The sequence below is a fragment of the Myotis daubentonii genome, chromosome 1 (assembly GCF_963259705.1).
Source record: "Myotis daubentonii chromosome 1, mMyoDau2.1, whole genome shotgun sequence".
Lineage (NCBI taxonomy): Eukaryota > Metazoa > Chordata > Mammalia > Chiroptera > Vespertilionidae > Myotis > Myotis daubentonii.
Window position 1 is genome coordinate 221,674,047 of NC_081840.1, and position 18,940 is coordinate 221,692,986.

Below are 18,940 nucleotides of genomic sequence, written 5' to 3' on the forward strand. Positions count from 1 at the left end.
TTGAGGGGTATTGAGTATTCTTTCAGAGAGAGGGGTCGAAGAAGAATTCTGGGGAGGGTTAATATTTGAAATAAGTCTTGAAGAAGTGAGAGAACAAGGCATGGATTTTGGGGAAGAATGCTCCTGGAAGAGAGAATAGTATGTGCAAAGGTCCTGAGGCAGGAGTATACTTATTTGAGAAAGCAACAAGGAGGCCAGAGTGATTAGAGAGGATTAACCTAGGAAAGCAGGAATAATAGATAAGAAATAAGTTGGAGAGCAAGCTGAAGGCTATATTACATGGGGATTTATATGCCTTGGTAAAACTTTCTATTTTATCCATGTGTAATGGTAAGCCATTGGGGAGCCTGAGCAAGGTAATGGCACAGTGCGATTTATGTTTTAGAAAGATAATTCCCACTGTCATGTGGAAAGCAGACTGTGAAAAGTAAAGTTAGAAATGGGAGATCAGCAGGCGACTATTACTGTCATTTAGGATGTTCCTGGTTGTGGTGAGAAATGGTTTTATTTGACATATTTTATGTAAGTAGAGCCGAGGGATTTGATGTGATTTTTCAGCTGTGGAGCTCTAGTTATATATGTGACTTTGGAATGTGATAAAACATAGAAGATATTTTGTGTAACAATTTTTTAAACATACACAAACATAAAGCGAGTAGTAAAGGGAACTGTGTACTACCACTCAGATCTAACACATTTAAGATTTTCTAATCTTGTTTTGCTTATGTCTTCCCTTTTCTCCTCCTCCTCCTCCTCCTCCTCCCCTTTCTTCTTCTTCTTCATTTTTTGGGCTATTCAAACAAATTCTATGCATCATATCATTTTACTCATCAATATATTAGTATGTCTCCAACAAACAAGAACTTTAATAAAACCCCCACAACATCACATGTAAAACCCCCACAATAATAACATAAAGTTAACAATAAATATTTATTACCATCTAAAATTAATCTTTTTGAAAAAAAAACTTGAAAGCTTTCCTGGTTTTTTTTTTTAGTTTTAATAGAATATGTTTTTTTGATTTTAAACAGAGAGAGGAAGGGAGAGGGAAAGAGAGAGAGAGAGAGAGAGAGAGAGAGAGAGAGAGAGAGAGAGAGAAACATTGATGAGATAGAACTATCAATTGGATGCTTTCTGCACTCTCCCTACGCGGATCCAGCCTGCAGCCTGTCCCAGAACTGAACAGGTAAAGCTCAACGAACTGAGTCACACTGACCAGGACAGTTTTCCTGTTTTTAAAAATTGTATTATTTTTACAGTGGCTTTGATGAAATCAAGATTTAAAGAAGGTCTACCCATTGCATTTGCTTAATTTATATCGTAAATATTTTAAATCTATAACCATCTATCTCCTTCCACTGTTTTTATTTGTTTATTTATAATTATTTATTTTTTTTGACATTTTTAGAGCAGTTTTAGGTTTGCCGCAAAACTGAGATGAAGGTAGAGATTTCTCATATAATCTCTATATCCCACACATGCATGCCTCTCCCATTATCTGACAAGGGACAGGGAGCGGGGGAGGGGAAGGAACTAAAAGTAGAAAAAGGCAATATCTGTTTCAAGCTCTGAATTACAGATTTTAGAGTATTATTATTTGTAATAATACAAAAACAACAACAACAAGAAACCAACCCTCAAATCCTCTGAGCCAGTGGTTCTCAACCTTGGCTGCACATTAGAATCACCTGGGAATCTTTTTAAAATCCTGATTTCTGGGCCTCATCCTCCGGAAATTCTGTTTCTTTGTTATGGGGTGGGGCCACAACATTAGTAACAAAGAAACAGAATTTCCGGAGGATGAGGCCCGGAAATCAGGATTTTAAAAAGATTCCCAGGTGACTCTAATGTGCAGCCAAGGTTGAGAACCACTGCTCTAATCAGTAGCCACCATCTCCGTATTCTGAGAACGAACTTTTTTAAAAAAAATCAGGCATTTATTCCACTTTTCATATACACAATATTTTCAGGAAAACTAAATTATCAATAAAGCCCGGCTCCTCTTTAGAGACGAATCCCAGCTAATAAATGCAGAGGGAAGGGGAGAATTAGAAAGATCTCAGTTCTGTAACGACTAATGACAACAGATCCAAGCAACAACCATCCACAGCTGCTGGAAGCACGAGGTGAAAAATGCGTGGAGAACTGGATAATAGATGGGCCGGGCCCCACACCTGTGTCCACTTGCTCTCCTTACCTAGGGGCCCGCCTCGTTTTCTTGCGCCTTGCTTTATTGCCCCATGAGAAAATGAATTCGTGCTGTTGGAAGCGGTGGAATTTGTGGTGTTTGTCAGACAGCAGCGCAGGCATACCTCAGCGATATGGCAGGTGTGGGACCCTGACTGGAGAAGGCCAGACGATCAAGGCCAACTTGCCAGGCGCAGGTGTGCGGGCAAGGACGGGGCAGTATTATTAGGTGAAAGGCCCCTTTGCCCTCCGCCAGGGCAATAACAGCGGTAGCAGTACGCAAGCGCAGCCTATGTAACCTGGTTATGTTCACCTAGCACAGGCGTGTATCACTCATTGGCACGAGGCTTGTCCGGGTATATAAGTTGCCACTGACCAGCCAGTGGGAGCCGCTGTGTGCTGCCGCTTTGGGCGGCCGTTCTGGGGGGACTACTTCCAAGAACTGCTTTGCATGATGGCTCCTGGAGTGGTGATGGCTCCTGGGTCTACAATAAAGTCTCTCCTGTCTGTGCCCACGACTTGCCTGTCTTCTCCATCCAATGCCCGAAGTCTGAGGACCTGTGTGTTCCCTCACAGCAGGTAAGTTCCAGGCCACGGCCATAAAGCAAGTTGTATTCTTTTTGCTGGTGAAGGGTCTTGCCTGTCATTTATTAAAAAATCGCACTACAGCCATGGAGCACAATCAAACGAGGCGGACCTCTAGGTAAGGAGAGCAAGTGGACACAGGTGTGTGCCCGGCCCGTCTATTATCCAGTTCTCCACGCATCTTCACCTCGTGCTTCCAGCAGCTGTGGATGGTTGTTGCTTGGATCTGTTGTCATTAGTCGTTACAGAACTGAGATCTTTCTAATTCTCTCCTTCCCTCTGCGTTTATTAGCTGGGATTCTTCTCTAAAGAAGAGCCAGGCTTTATTGATAATTCAGTTTTCCTGAAAATATTGTGTATATGAAAAGTGGGATAAATGCCTGATTTTTTTTTAAAGTTAGTTCTCAGAATAATGAGATGGTGGCTACTGATTGGGGGTTTAAGGGTTTGTTTGTTTTTATTTGTATTATTATGAATTTGAGGAATGTTATATATTTGTGTGCTTCAATCACATTTCTGTCATTAGCTTCTTTTGGGTGCTTAAGTGGTCCCATTCATGGCATGTGAAAGGCCTTCTGGTTTGATCCTGCGTCTTCTTGTCAAGGCCCCATTGTTCACAGCAGCATTCTTACCTTCTGGCCTTACAGGTTGTCCAAGGTTTAGCTGGTACATTTTATGCCTCAAAATATATAATTTTATTTTATTGTTTAAAGTATTACAAATAGTAGTACATATGTCTCCTTTCCCCCCCATTAACCTCCACTGGCCTCTCCTACCCCGGCACATGCCCTCACCCCCCATCCCCAGTGTCTTGCATCCATTGGTTATGCTTAAATGCATGCATACAAGTCCTTTGGTTGATCTCTTACCACCCCCCAACCCTCCCCTGCCTTCCCACTGTAGTTTGACAGTCTGTTCAATGCTTCTTTGCCTCTGTATCTATTTTTGTTCATCAGTTTATAATGTTCTTTTTATTCCACAAATGAGTGAGATCATGTAGCATTTATCTTTCACTGACTGGCTTATTTCACTTAGCATAATGCTCTCCAGTTCCATCCATGCTGTTGCAAATGGTAAGAATTCCTTCTTTTTTACTACAGCATAGTATTCCATTGTGTAGATGTACCACAGTTTTCTAATCCACTCATCTGGGCACTTAGGCTGTTTCCAAATCTTAGCTATTGTAAATTGTGCTGCTATGAACATAGGGGTGCATATATCCGTTCTGATTGGTGTTTCTGTTTTCTTGGGATATATTCCTAGAAGTGGTATTACTGGGTCAAATGGCAGTTCCATTTTTAATTTTTTGAGGAAACACAGTATATATTTTTTAATGGAGCCTATAAGTTTTGCCTCTTAGATGGGAAGAAAATTTTCTCTAGTGAAGAATTTTAGGCTTCAGAGTATGGGTAGAAGTCTGTCTCCCTCCCTCCCTCCCTCCTTCCCTTCCTTCCTTCTTCCCTTCCTCCCTTCCTTTCTCAGATATTTATTGAGCATCTACACATTCCAGGCTTTGTTCTAAGTGCTGTGAATGCAAAGGAAAAGGGAGAATGCAAAGTCCCCTTCCTCATAGAACTTACATCCTATCGGGAAAAAACAGAGTGTAAGCAAACGGATAATGAAATCTATGAGAAAACATCAAATAGTGATGAGTACTTTGAAGAAAACATAAGTTGTGTGAAGGCCTGAAGAGTGGCAAGGCTTTTATTTCAGAGAGAAAGGCCAAGGGAAGCTTTTCCCAGGAGGAGACTCTTCAGCTAGAAGAAAGTGAGGCAGTAAACCGAGTATACCTGCACACCTTCCAGGCAGAGGGAAGTGCCAGCGCAAAGACCCTGAGGTAGAGTCTTGATTAGAAGTGTCATGGACAGCAAGGATGCCAGCACTTAGTGGGCAGTGAGCAAGGGGAAGAGGGCCAGGAGATCAGAGTGAGGTTAGAGTCGGGTGTGGGATCACACAGGGACTTGTAAGCTATGGAAATGACTGGGGGTTTATTCTAGTTATGGTGACAAGCCATTGTAAGAGTTTAGTAAGGAGCATATAGCATTCTGACTACTATTTAGAAAGATTCCCCAGGGATTACTCTGAGACAGAAAACAATTTTCCAGGTTGTATACTCTAGAAATAGATAATTTGCTGAGTGAGGAAAGTGCTTTGTAAACAGTGAATTTCCATTCATTTAATACGTAAATATTGAACAACATGCTGTGAGCACCTCTTTAAGCTTCAGAGAGAGAATGATGAATGAGACATAAGCCCTAACCTTGTGGAATGTATAATCTAGTACTTGAGCTTTAGAAGTAAACAGATCATTGTAAATCACGTAGTAAGAAACATAAGCCCTGGAGCATGCTTTAGGTCCATTGGGGAAATCGTGTGGCCTAGACTTGGGTGGATGGGGAGGGAAGAAGCTGTGTTCTGAAGAGCCAGCTCTGGGGTAGAGGGGGCCTAAGGCTGCCAGATGAAATACAGGATGACCAGGTTCATTTGAGCTTTATATATGCAATGGATACATTTTTTAGTATATCCCAAATATTGCCTAGGTCATGCTTGTACTAAAATGAGTGTTCATTGTTTATCTGAAATTCAGACTTAACTGGGCATCCTGTCATTTTTAATTTCCTACATTTAGCAAATCTGGAGGATGCTCTTCAGGGAAATTGCAAGTGGTTGGATACATATGGAGTCCAGAGATGGAAACCAGCATGTTGAAGGAGTAGGGTAGACCAACAATTTTCAATCCTTTTCATCTCATGGCACACATAAACTAATTATTATAATTCTGGGGCACAACAAATACATTATATGTTTCCTGATCTGACAAAATAATTAGGTATAACTCTGATTCATTCACACTGAGTGGCTGTTGTTGCGTTGGCTGTTGTCATTTTGTTATTTGACAATCTAAGGGAAAAGAGGTCAATGCCCAGTCAGGCACTGCGTGTTTTAAACATTCTTGCGGCACACAGTTGAAAATTAGAGTCAGACCAATTCCGATGGGCCAGGTGCATCCTGCTGTCAGGAGAAAGTCAGGAGGATGATCAATAAAGGGATTTAGATAGGGAAGGGACACACTCTGATTCAAGGTTAGAATGCAGCACAGCGCTCTGGCTCTAACCAGATGATGAGTGGGGCTCTTTTCAGAGCTTGAAGACAGGAGACATTATAAGCAGGTCATTTTATGGACCAGCCTTTAATTAAATGATTTTTTAGCTTCTTCCATATCCCCCCACCCACCCACCCCTGCCCCGAGGACAGGTCTATGTTCTTCCTCATTAGTGTGTACTAATATTAATCCTGAACCAGCCAAAAAAGTCTGGACGAGAGAAACTTTTAATGAGAAATAAAAACAAGATTTCACAGAAAGAGATCTTCTTCCCCATGGAGCTCCTGAACAGTTTTCCAGGAGTTGATCCATTTCCCTCAGATCACTCCTCCCTGTCCACAGAGAGGGAGGAGGGGGAGGTGTCTGAAACTTCATCTCTGGCAATGCTCACTCCATCCTCCCGCAAGGATCCCCAAGGGTTTGTCTGACAAGCAGGATGCTCAGGCATCCTTGTGAGGCCTCGGGGACACCATGAGGAGAAGGCTCCCGCTGGGGGGAAAAGACAGGCCTCAGCTCCTTGGCAACAGCCAAACTCCAGGTTCAGCCTGACTTTGAACCTGATTTATGAGGCCTGGATGGAATCTTTTTGGAGATGAAAATACAAAAGTGATTGCTCATCAAACACAATGCCACAGGCCAGAGTAATTCTGAAGCACGATTCCCTTCTAGTAATTTTTCATTTGTATTATCTTCCTGTCAGAATTTGTGGGCCTATTAAATTCATTTTCTTAATCCAAATCTTGATATTTTTTTTCTCCTGTTCCTCTTATTCTTGGTCAACTACCTTCACCTCCCAATTCTTTTACTCTGTTCTTCACAGATTCGTCCACTCATTCATTCATTAAATTACCGAACATCTATGGTGAGGCCCATTTCTCCCTAGTTGCTGAAAAAATAAAAAGATGGATCAATGAGTGTCCTTTTCCAAAAGGTGTTTATAGTAGTTGAGGGAAAAGAGAAAAAATTAAGTAGTATTTATTATTGTAAAATAATAAATGACAGTAATATTTGACTTATTATTGTAAAAATAATGAGTAATGGTGATAGTAACAGTCTAATAATCACTTCTTAGATGCTGGAGACACTACTAAGAACTTTATATATGTTCACTCCTTTAATAGTCACAATTCTGTGAAAACAAACAATAGTTTTTATTATCATTTTATTAGAAAACTGAGATGCAGAACATTTCAAAGATTTGCCTAAGGCCTCAAGGTTAATGGAAGAGCTGGGCAGAGACCAGCACTCTGGGTCTAGAGTTTGTGTTCTTAACTATTTTATATATGTATAGACAAATGTGTTTTATACAATTAACTTGTAAAATATGCAATTCATTATTCAAAGATTATTTTCTATGGGTATGTATACCACTGACTCAGTATAAGGATAGAGGGACCTTGGTGAATTACTTGACAAAAGGCCATCTCCCTCAGATCAGATATGACAGATGTGTAATATGGTACTGTTGCATCTGCTCGTCTGAAGTTATAATAAGGTTTTCAGCTAAAGATTGAGGTTTGGGAGTCCTCTAAAATAGGAATTAAAAAATTATGAAATGAATAGTATCATTTGGAAGGAGTATATTTAAAAGAACAGGATGAGAATAAAACTCTGAGGTCTGAGTTCTACTTGAGGATGGGTAGAAAAAGAGCCACAATAAGGAAGAGAGGAGAGGGTGTGAGGTGGGAGGAAATAAGGGGAGAGAGTGCTGTGGGTGACCAAGGAATGAAGCTCAAGGATGGGGTTGTCCCCTTAAAAGCAGCAGAGAGCCACTTCATTCCCTTCCCTTCATGTCTAAATGGCACTGGACAATTCTGAGCAAAAATGCTTCCCAACAACTAGCCTGAGGTGACTCATACTCTCCTCTGTCCTGGGGTTAATGCTCTCCTTTTTTCCTTGACTGGGCTGGACACATCTCTTTCTCAAAGATGCTTTTGTATAACTGGAGGCCATCTGGCCTTCAACAGATTTTCACCTACTCCATCCATCCTCTGTGGATAAGCTTCCTGGCCACAAAATGTAAATCTTGATTTTGCTTCTCTTCTGAGTTTGCTTTTGATGGAAAAAATGAGATGAAATGACTTATCCCTTGAGCAGGGTGGACTGGACTGAACTCACATTAAGGAGAAAAAGAGGGTGAGAAGATGACACATTGTTGAAAGGGAAACAGTGACTGAAAATGTACTGAGCAAAGAATAAATGTTTCCTGGAAGAAGTGCAGGAAGGTGGCCATTCCAATCTTAGAAGTCCTTTGAGGTGACTATCACACTTCTCCAAGAATTCTCAGAAAAACTAATTTAATTATCTGCCTTTCTTCCAGTTCTACCAAATATCCTCAGGTCTAATGCTGGCAAGAAGACCTTCAATAAGAAATGGGTCACCATGTCCTTCTCCTGAGGGCAGGGGATGGGGATGAGAGATGTGCTGAATGTACTTTAGGAATAAAGACAGAAAGCAGAAAGTAGATCACTCCTGGTGACTATCTCAGAAGGGGGGATGGATCTCAAGATAAGGCAGTAGCTTCCAAATCTTTGTGAAATTCAGAAAACTTTGTACCTTTCCCATATATGTTACTTTGGTTTTCCACTAGCTATTTCTCATAGTGACTAGCAATAAAAACACCCCCCAGAAAGATTCACATCCTTGCTTAGAGACAGAAATTGGGGTGACAGTAAAGAGATACTATCTCCAACTCCACCGCCAATTGGTGAGAATGGGGTAGGACTGTGGTGGGAAGAAAAACCCCAACAGATACTGGTCAAAGCAATTTTGAATTGGAGAGAAGGAATCACAAGACCTAGGGCAAGGAGGAAAAGGCACAAAAGGAGAGCCAAGGTAAAAAGAAAAAGTACCAGTATTGCTATAATTTTAATGTTATTAAGAGATTGCAATGTCTTAGGCACTTTTTTAATTATTTTAACACATTTAATCCCCAGGTATTATCTGTGCCTCTTACTAATGCTACCTAAAAAACCTTCCCCAAATTAGTGGCATAAAATAACGACCATTTTATGCTGACAGTTCTGGGCTCAGGAATTCAGACAGGGCACCGTGAGCATGACCGCTCTCTATCCAGTGTCTGGAGCTACAGCTTAGAAGACTTGAATAAGATGCTTTTACTCGTACATTCGCCTCCTTGACAGGGATGGATGGATGGCTTGAAATCTGGGCATAGCTAGGACCATCATCCAGATTTTATGACCTATTCTGGGAAGGCACATGGTATCACTTCCACTATCTGCCATTGGTAGAAGCAGATGTCAATCAGCCCACCACACTTCGAGGGAGGGATCATTGACTCCAGCTGTTGATATAAGTATCAAAGAATTCATTGCCATTTAAAAAAATGCTACACTTTTATTACCATTTTATAGATGAGGAAACTAAAGCCTAGGGGAAATGAAATTATTTGCCAATATGACATAGCAAGTAAGTGGCAGAAGGAGGTATCAAATCCAGGGACTCTGGTCCCAAAGACAGTGTTCTTAGTCATCTATACTAATAATAGCCTAAGTGGTCGTCATGCCCTCACACATCATGCCCTAACGTTGTCACAAGATGGCCGTTACAAGATGGCCGCATGCACAGCAGAGGTGGGGCCTGGCGGAGGAGGCAGGTCGAGGCAGGGGAGGGTAGTTGTGGGTGATCAGGCAAGCAAGGGAGGGCAGTTGGGGGGATCAGACTGGCAGAGGAGGGCAGTTGTGGGCGATTGGGCCGACAAGAGAGGGCAGTTGGGTGCGATCAGGTTGGCAGGGGAGCCATTAGGCATCAATCAGGCTGGCAGGGGAGCAGTTAAGGGGTAATCAGGCTGGCAGGCAGAAGTGGTTAGGGGCAATCAGGTAGGTGAGCAAGTGGTTAGGAACAAGTGGTTAGGAGCAAGGCGAGTGGTTAGGAGCAAGTTGTCCCAGCTTGTGAGAGGGATGTCTGACTGACGAAACCAGTGGTCAGACATCCCCTGAGGGGTCCCATATTAGAGAAGGTGCAGGCCGGGCTGAGGGACACCCCCCCCCAACCCTCATGCACGAATTTCATGCACCAGGCCTCTAGTTATGCTAATAAGATGCTTTACAAATCCTTTAAAATACTGGATCTTCTGGTTCTTAGTAGTTGTGTGACCTTCAGAAATTTGCTAATGGCACACATCAAAATCCTTGCATGTGTCAAAAAGATATCTGCACTGCTATGGTTATTGCAGCATTATTCACAATAGTCAGGATATGGAAACAACCTAAGTGTCTGTCTGCCAACAGAAGATTGGATAAAGATTTGACCATATAGATAGGTAGGTAGGTAGATAGATGATAGATAGATAGATAGACAGATAGATATACAGTCATATAGATAGATAGATAGATAGATAGACATATCTGCATACAGATATAGCTAATGAAATATTATTCAACCTTAGAAAGAAGGACATCTTGCCACTTGTGATATCATGCATGGGCCTTGAGGACACTATGCTAAGTGAAATAAGTCAGATAGAGAAAAAATATACTGTATGATCTCACTTACATATGGAATCTAAAAGAGAAGAACTCGTAAAAATAGAGGATATAATGGTGGTTACTAGCAGCTGGTGGTAGGAGGATTGGGGAGAGGTTGTTTAAGGGTGTAAACTTGCAACTGGTAAAGAAACAAGTCCTGGAGAGCTATTGTATTGCAAAGTTGTAATAGTCAATAATTCTGTATTACAAAACTTCAAAATTACCAAAAGACAATATCTTAATAGTTCTCATCACAACTATTATGTGACATGATAGATGTGTTAGCTAAGAACTCACAATGCGATATGTTGATTATATCTCAATAAATAAAAGTAATTAATTAAATATTAACAAAATTGTTTACCTAAAGAAATAGATCCATGGATAGATGAATGAATAAAGTCACTAAAATGACAAATATTCAAATACTGCATGATTTCGCTTATATGAGGCATCCACAGCAGTCAAACTCATAGAAACAGAAACTAGATCAGTGATTGCCAGAGGCTGGGGTGGAGGAGAGGTGAGGAGTCGTTCAGTGGGTATAACACTTCTTATTCTAAGCTCCTCGCATGGTGTCTAACACATGACAGAGACGGTACATATTTGGAAGAATGAATTTAAATGTGAGTGAAGAGTAAATATTTGAAAAGAGGAACAACTTGCTTTCAACAAAAACAAAGCACAAACATTTTAACGAGAAACCTGAAGCAAAAAATCAAAAATTAATTACATATTTTGCCAAACTTTAAAGCCATTTCCTAATCCACAATGATGTAATTACTTCCATAAATCCATTAATACACTTTGGGCTTCTGTTTCCTGACTCAAAGAAATTCTTTGCCAAATTGAGAATTATCCTTCAACCCTGGAGTTGATCTCCCATTTCTGACTTTAAAAGGCTTGTACACAATTTCAGACAGAAACAAAAAGGAGTCCTTTCAGCCCATTTCCGTCTACCATTATTTTAATGAATGCTGGAACTGATTCAGCCTTCAAATTTAGTGTTTCTAGAATCTCTTGTCAGCATTTTAAAAGATTTCTTTAGATATGGGTAATTCATATTAAAAATCTGAGCATAATTTTTTACTCAGAAAAAGATGAAGCCTGTAAAAATTCAACTCTCCAAAAAGATGAAATGTCAGCATTTAGGAATTAACTGTCCAGTGCTATCTGAGATTGCTAAAATCTTACGATTTAATTTGTTTTAAGTCCTGAAGATGGATTGGCTTCCATCAGTTCTTACATTTGTGTCCTCTGTGACTGGGGGCATTTGTTTGACGCCTGGCTGGTCCACAGATCTCACTGGTGTTAATGCATGCAAAGGGGAGGGAACAGACTTTTGCTGAGAATTCAGTTAATATGTGTCAGGAGCAACAACAACCATGTGAGGTAGGTATATTCTCATTCTGTAGATTATGTCCAGCAAACAGATGGAAACCAAACACAAACCATTCAAAACCACACAAAAAAATGCTGAGTAAGGAAATTTGTGACAGCCTCGTAGCAGCAATCCTCAAAGTTCCTTCAAGAAGCAAAGCTGTACATATTATTTTCTCTCCCTCTTCTTTTATTTCCTTTCTTCTTATACCTATTTATACTAACAGGAAGATTCTATCCAGGCTTCTACTTACTCTGATAAGTGAAGTGTGTTTTCCTTGTGTCCTTTTTCAATCTTATCTGACCCTCTTATCTTCTCCTCTGAGATACTGTGCACTGTTGTTTATTTACTTGAGTCCAAAGCATTTGGAGGGAGCAGGAAACCCAACAGGGTATATGTACCACCTGGGTCTATGTACCACCTTTGTGACAACTTTCAATTTTGCATTCTCTTCTTTTTCTTCTGAATTTTGTTAAATGTTTTGGCCTCCTGGCTAATTGTCTTTGGGAGGGGGGGTGTATGCAAAAAGAACTCCTGGTCCTTCATGTGCCTCTTTTCTATAAATCTGGATTACATAAAGTATCTTATTTATTTTCTGCCATGTAATCTATGTTTCTGTTCAGTTCCCGTGTCTTACAGGTAATAAATACTTCTATGTCATTATAATTTCCCTGTCTTTTCTTCCTTTTATTTCAGTTCAGAGGGTTCATATATTACCTATCCCAATGACTTCAGGGAATGATTTTAAAGCTCTTAAAACAGATTATGTTATAAGAGTACAGTTATGTGTCTTGCTTATCTCAAGGTAGATCCTTAGATACTCCAAAAATATAATTCTACAGTGACTTTTAAAAAAATATTTTTATTGATTTCACAGAGGAAGGGAGAGGAAAAGAGATAGGAACATCAATCATTGATTGGCTGCCTCCTGCACGCCTCACACTGGGATCCAGCCCTCAACCCAGGCCCCACTGGGAATTGAACCGTGATCTCCTGGTTCCTAGGTCAATACTCAACTACAATGACTCTTGTTATAGGTATGTGTTGATATATTCTTTCTTTCTTTCTTTCTTTCTTCCTTTCTTTCTTTCTTTTCTTTCTTTCTTTCTTTCTTTCTTTCTTTCTTTCTTTCTTTCTTTCTTTCTTTCTTTCTTTCTTCTTTCTTTCTTTCTTTCTTTCTTTCTTTCTTTCTTTCTTTCTTTCTTTCTTACTTTCTTCTTTCTATTTTTTTTTTTTTGGTCAATTCAATGGCAAGCTCTTCATTATTATCTTTATCTCTATCTCTTCAAAAAGTGAGGGCCTAGCCCTAACCGGTTTGGCTCAGTGGATAGAGCATCAGCCTTCGGACTGAAGGGTCCCAGGTTCGATTCTGGTCAAGGGCATGTACCTTGGTTGCGGGCACATTCCCAGTTGGGGTGTGTGCAGGAGGCAGCTGGTTGATATTTCTCTCTCATCGATGTTTCTAACTCTCTATCTCCCTTCCTCTCTGTAAAAAAAAAAATCAATAAAATATATTTAAAAAATTTTTTAAAAGAAGTGAGGGCCTAGACTACCATTTAAAGTCTGTTATTTGCAGGGCTGGAATTGGGCATGTGAGTAGGAGTGTGATCTGCCCTCAGGAAACAAATTATGTATTGAAGGGTGTTATGAAAGATAGCATTCAGAGCTAAGTCTGGATTAATACAGACTGAGAGTCAGACTGAAGCTGGTGAGTAGCAAAAATAGAATAAAAGATAAAACTTAGAGAACTCTAGATGGAGCACCAGGATCCTGCCCAAAGGATGGATGGCAAAGCTTGGACAGAAGCCTTGAAACATTAGTACGCAACACTGATCCCTTTTTATAGGTGTTTAGCTCGTCCAAGGCTGAGGAGAGAGAGAGTGATCCAGGACATTTGGACATTTTCTCCCCACCTAAATTTTTTTATAATGAATAATCACATCCTTTTATGTCTCTGTTCTTCTATTGATCTAAGTAGTGTTCTTGTGATGATGACAGGAGATAGGAGATTGCTAGCAAGTTTGAGGATCGATGAAGATCCTCATGCTGCTTTAATGAAATTAGAAAGAGGGAAAATTAGGAGATAAGGACAGAAAGGAGAGCAGGAGGCCAGATTTTGGAGGCTATTGTGTTTCTCATAATAAAGTCTTTGGGTTTTCTTTTAGTACGTTGGGAATCAACTTGAGGGTATTCAGTAGAGGAATGTTATAATGTAGTTGATATTTTTGAAGGATTTCTCTAGCTTCTGTGATGAGTAGAGATTAGAGGAGTACAAGAATAAAAGCAAGGGATCACTTTGGAGTTCTATTGCAATTTTCCAGGCAAGAGATGATGGTGGCTTGAACTACACTGGGAAGAAGGGATGGTGAAGAGTCTTATCAGTAGGACTGGCTGGTGGGTTAGATCTAGGGTGTGACAGAAGAGTGTTGAAGATGACAGTAGGGATTTGGAACTGAGGAACTAGTAGAATTGAATTGTTACTGACTTTGATAGGGAAGCTGCAGAAGAAACAGGTTTTGGAAAAAGGATAAATCTACAGCTCTCTAAGCAGTGACATAGTTACAACTGCTGGTCACCCAAATGTGGTGGTTCTCCAGAATGCTGCACAGGAAGAATGTTGAGACCGCACTCTCCTATTCTAGGGAATATTTTGCCTATCACTTTATACACAAGATTAAGATAATTAAACTGTATACATTATAGAGAAAGATGCTATTGGGGTGTTGGGTGAACCAAGCCATTCTTTGGTATCAGAATTTCCCAGAGGGAAAGATGTAACTCTAACAGTAGGTCCTTTGATCTCCCTGGAATCACACCCTCACTGACTTTCTTAGGGTTCTTTTCATGATTTCAGTGGCTCTTGCACCATACGTGGAGGTATGAAAAATGTAACTATCATGTACTTCCATAACCCGGTTTGAGGCCTTTCATGAAGAATCAATAGCCTATTTTATCATAAAGGATTCTGCCTGCCAGCAGAAGTCATTCTAGCTAATTAAATAACAGGAATCTATTACATGTATTTATAAAAGCATTAGGAGAAGCAACCACAAAGCAAGGAAATTTTAAGGAAATTGTGGGAAGCTGCTACCAGCCCTAGGGTTAGGGGATGAAGAGAAGACCTGGGGTCACCACTGGAAGCAGGAATCATGTGGGCCTGATGGGGGTGGGGGTCCTGAAACCACAGAGCTAGGGCCAGAGAGCAGGTGCAACCTCTGAGGAGACTGTCTGAGCAAAGACAGAGGGGAGAAATGCACTGGCTCTGTCTCCCTCCTGCCCTTCTGTCTCCTGTGCTTCCCACTGGAAATCCCAATTGGCAGGATGTTGCCACCCATGTAACTCAGAGTAGGCGGGGGGGGGGGGGGGCGGCGTGAGGAATTGATCTGCAGGCAAACAAGCAAATGATTTGTAAACCACCTCACAGAGGTTGAAAGGAGAATGAAGTTGATAAATTCAAAGGAAAGGAAGGAATTAACATGGGGCTTCAGGAACTATCAGCATGGAATAAAGTCTTAGAGAAAAGTGACTATTTTTACTGAGAACTTTGTTAGTTTTCAAAGCTTTATACTCTCACTGTGTTAATTTTCCTTGTGGTGGTAGATTCTTTAAACAAAGAGGCAGTAAGAAAAGGAGCCCTGTGAAGACTACGTTCTTTTTCACACTGTTGGGAGAGAAATAAAATCCCACATGATTGAAACAGTAAAGAAAATTCTTTTTTAAATATATTTTATTGACTTTTTACAGAGAGGAAGGGAGAGGGATAGTTAGAAACATCGATGAGAGAGAAACATCGATCAGCTGCCTCCTGCACACCTCCCACTGGGGATGTGCCCATAACCAAAGTACATGCCCTTGACCGAATCAAACCTGGGACCTTTCAGTCCACAGGCCGACACTCTATCTGCTGAGCCAAACCGGTTAGGGCAGTAAAGAAAATTTTTAAGAGAACACCGAGTAGGCAACGATATGGAATTATTCATTATGACAAAATAAAAATAAAATAGAGGAGGACTTGTAGTTCTTTAATGACATTCATTCTTAAGTTCCTTCTCTTTCTAATATTCTGGACCATGGTTTGGAGTTCTCACTGAAATCACCGTTTCTTCCTCTACCATCATCCTTATAATAAAAGCCTAATATGCAAATTGTCCCCTTGACTGAGAGTTCGACTGCTCGCTATGACATGCGCTGACCACCAGGGGGCGGCGCGGACCATGGTGGGTGTCGGTGATGCAGTGCTGGCAGTGGGTGGCAGTGGAGGCACTGCCAGCCCTGATGGGCCCTGATGAGAATGGGACTACGGCGCAATAGTGGAGCAGGTGAGCAGGTGGCACCAGGCCAAGGTGGGTGTGAGCGAGGCCTGATCGACCTGCAGATGGCAACTAGTGGTGGCAACAGGGGGGTGGGGCTGCTGCCTGGCTCCCAGGCACTGAGGGAGCCGGGTGGGGGCCTGATGCAGGTGGAGGGGGGCGTGCGGGAGCCCAGGTGCTGCCCAGGGCCCAGAGGTCAGCTGGGAAATGCCCTTCCACGCCAGGCATGCCAGACACTCAAACTTCAATTGCTGGCCAGACTTAGGGACTGCACTGTGCATGAATTTCATGCAGTGGGCCTCTAGTTTGTTATATAAGACTAGAGGCTCAGTGCACGAAAGTTTGTGCACTTGGGGGGATCCCTCAGCCCAACCTGCACCCTCTCACAATCCGGGACCCCTCAGGTAGGGTCCCTAGGCCTGGCCTGAGATCAGGGCCTATCAGGGCTTTCCTTCACCCGGCTGCAGGCAGCTGGCGCTACCACTGCTTCTCCCCTGCCACAGTTCACTTCCCTCTGCAGGTAACAGGCATGGAGTGCAATGGCTTTGCTGGCCTGGGCCTCCCTCTGTGGGGTGATCACTGGCCGGCCACAAACCTGCTATAGCATCATTGGTCAGTGGCCTGGGACTCTCTTTCTTTCTTTCTTTCTTTCTTTCTTTCTTTCTTTCTTTCTTTCTTTCTTTCTTTCTTTCTTTCTTTCTTTCACCTTTTTTCTCTCTCTCTTCCCTTCCTTCCTTCCTCCCTCCCTCCTTCTCTCTCTCTCTCTCTCTCTCTCTCTCTCTCTCTCTCTCTCTCTCTCTTTCTTTCTTTCTTTCTTTCTTTCACCTTTTTTCTCTCTCTCTTCCCTTCCTTTCTCTCTCTCTCTCTCTCTCTCTCTCTCTCTCTCTCTCTCTCTCTCTCTCTCTCTCTCTCTCTTTCTTTCTTTCTTTCTTTCCTTCAACGGTAATGTTTACTGAGCAATACAGAACTGAGTACTATGAAGGGTTTACCAGGATGGAAATACACCACACCCTGCCCTTGCCACCCCAACACCCAGAGACTACAGAACTTAGCAGTTACACTCAACGGCCATAACTGCTAAATATCTGTTCATAACAAACAAACCATAGCATATTTATACTGTATCACATTGAGTGATTATTGAAATCCATTTATATATTGCTTGTATAAAATCTTTTTTTTGTAAAAAATATTTTTAAAAAAGTATAAAAAACATGTGCAGTTGAAAGCCCTGCCAGGACAGCCAGTCTGTAAACATTCAGTGAGAAAGGGTGCCATGCCTCGTGCTCACAGCAACTCCAGCAAGGCTGGTGAGGGTGTGCCCTGGCTGCCACTCTGGGCAGGACTGAGCTGGACCACGGTGGGTGGGTATAGCATGGCCTGGCATTGTACCCTTCTCCAGCCTTGCATCAGGGTCAGGGTCAGGGCTAGGGGCAGGCAGATTGCAGTTTCACTCTGAGTTCCATACTCAGCCTAATTTTAGTTGCAACTAAAATTGCAACTGGCTGCTCGGAGGTCCTTTGGGTGAGTGCCCTGGCAGAGAGGCTGGAGAAGTGCCCATAGCTGCCTGGTTGGACGTCTCTCCGGCTCAGAGCCCCTGTCCTGCTTCCTGAAAGCCTGGCCCCAAGCAGAACAGCCACCTCCCCCCCCACCCCCAGGACTACTTTGGTCTCAGCGCTTGTTGCTGGGTTCATCAGCCTGGGTTTCTTCCCCTAGTGTGGCTGACCTGAGTTTCACAAAAGCCTGGCCAATGCTGGCTGTGCTGATCCTCATTGAAGAGCTTTTCATGCAGCAAGGAAGAGCCCTCTAGGACCCTCCTCCTCCTCCCTTTTCTCATCTCCTCTTCCTCTTCCCCCTCCCAGCCATGGTCACTTCTCCAGCTGCTCCAGCAGTGGGTTGCTTTCTGAGTCGGGGGTCTTAATGCTGTTGGTCCTGACGATGCAGGTGGGGCTATGTCAGTTGAGCATCAGGATGAGCTGCTGCAGCTCCTGCTTCAGCTCCTCCATCTTGGTTTTCAGCTCCACATTCATGAGCTCTAGCCACTCAGATTTCTGCTGCAGAAACTCCTTCCACTCCTTCTTGTTCCGGCATCGGGCTGCCACCACTTTGTTCTTTTCCTGGCGCCTTTTCCTCAGCTCCTCGTCCTCGTCTAGCTCACTTTTCACAGGTGCCTCGTGCCCAGTTTCACCTCCAGGAAGTGCAAAGGGGTGAGCATGGCCCCAATGTTGTGGATGTCAGCGTATTTCAGCTCCTCTGCAGTCAGGGCCGAGCTGGGGATGGAGCCCTGGCAGAGCCTGCACTCATGGAAGGGTCTGGGATCTGCCCAGGCATCATAGCAGGGGGAGTGGCAGTCCAGCCTGCAGAAGCTGAAGAGAGAGGCTGTGACCCTGGGGTCTGGGCCAGGCTGCAGGTGCCGGGCCCACTCAGGAGCCACCATGGCACCAGCCCCACCCTGCAGCATCCACTGCCACCAGCATCTCCCATTAAAGCTGCCCAGTGTCCCTCCCACAGGTTGTGACCTGGGTGTCCCTCTTTGAGACAATCAATCGTGGGGCTCTGCCTGCCTCCCTCATCGCCCCTAACCACTCGCCTGCCTACCTGATCACCTCCAACTGCTTCCCTGACTACCTGATTCCCCCAATCACTCACAGGCCTGCCCGATTGTCCCCAGCCACTCTTCTGCCTGCCTGATCACCCCCAACCACTTGCCTGCCTGCCTGATTGCCCTTAACTGCTTCCTTGGGGGTGGAGCCAGCCTGGTGAGGGGCCGTGGTGGTTCTGGTCTCTGGTCGTTCTGATCACTGGGCTTTTATTATATAGGATAGGCAAATTATTTGTTTATCTTCCATGTTAAAGTCACCGCTTTGAATCTATAATGAACACC

At 42.7% G+C, this 18,940-nt stretch overlaps 1 pseudogene; it reads right to left on the reverse strand.

Moving 5' to 3' along the window:
* Positions 1-17,924: 17,924 nt before the first annotated feature.
* On the reverse strand, positions 17,925-18,411 carry LOC132227578 (jun dimerization protein 2-like; annotated as a pseudogene).
* Between the last annotated feature and the right edge of the window lie 529 nt (positions 18,412-18,940).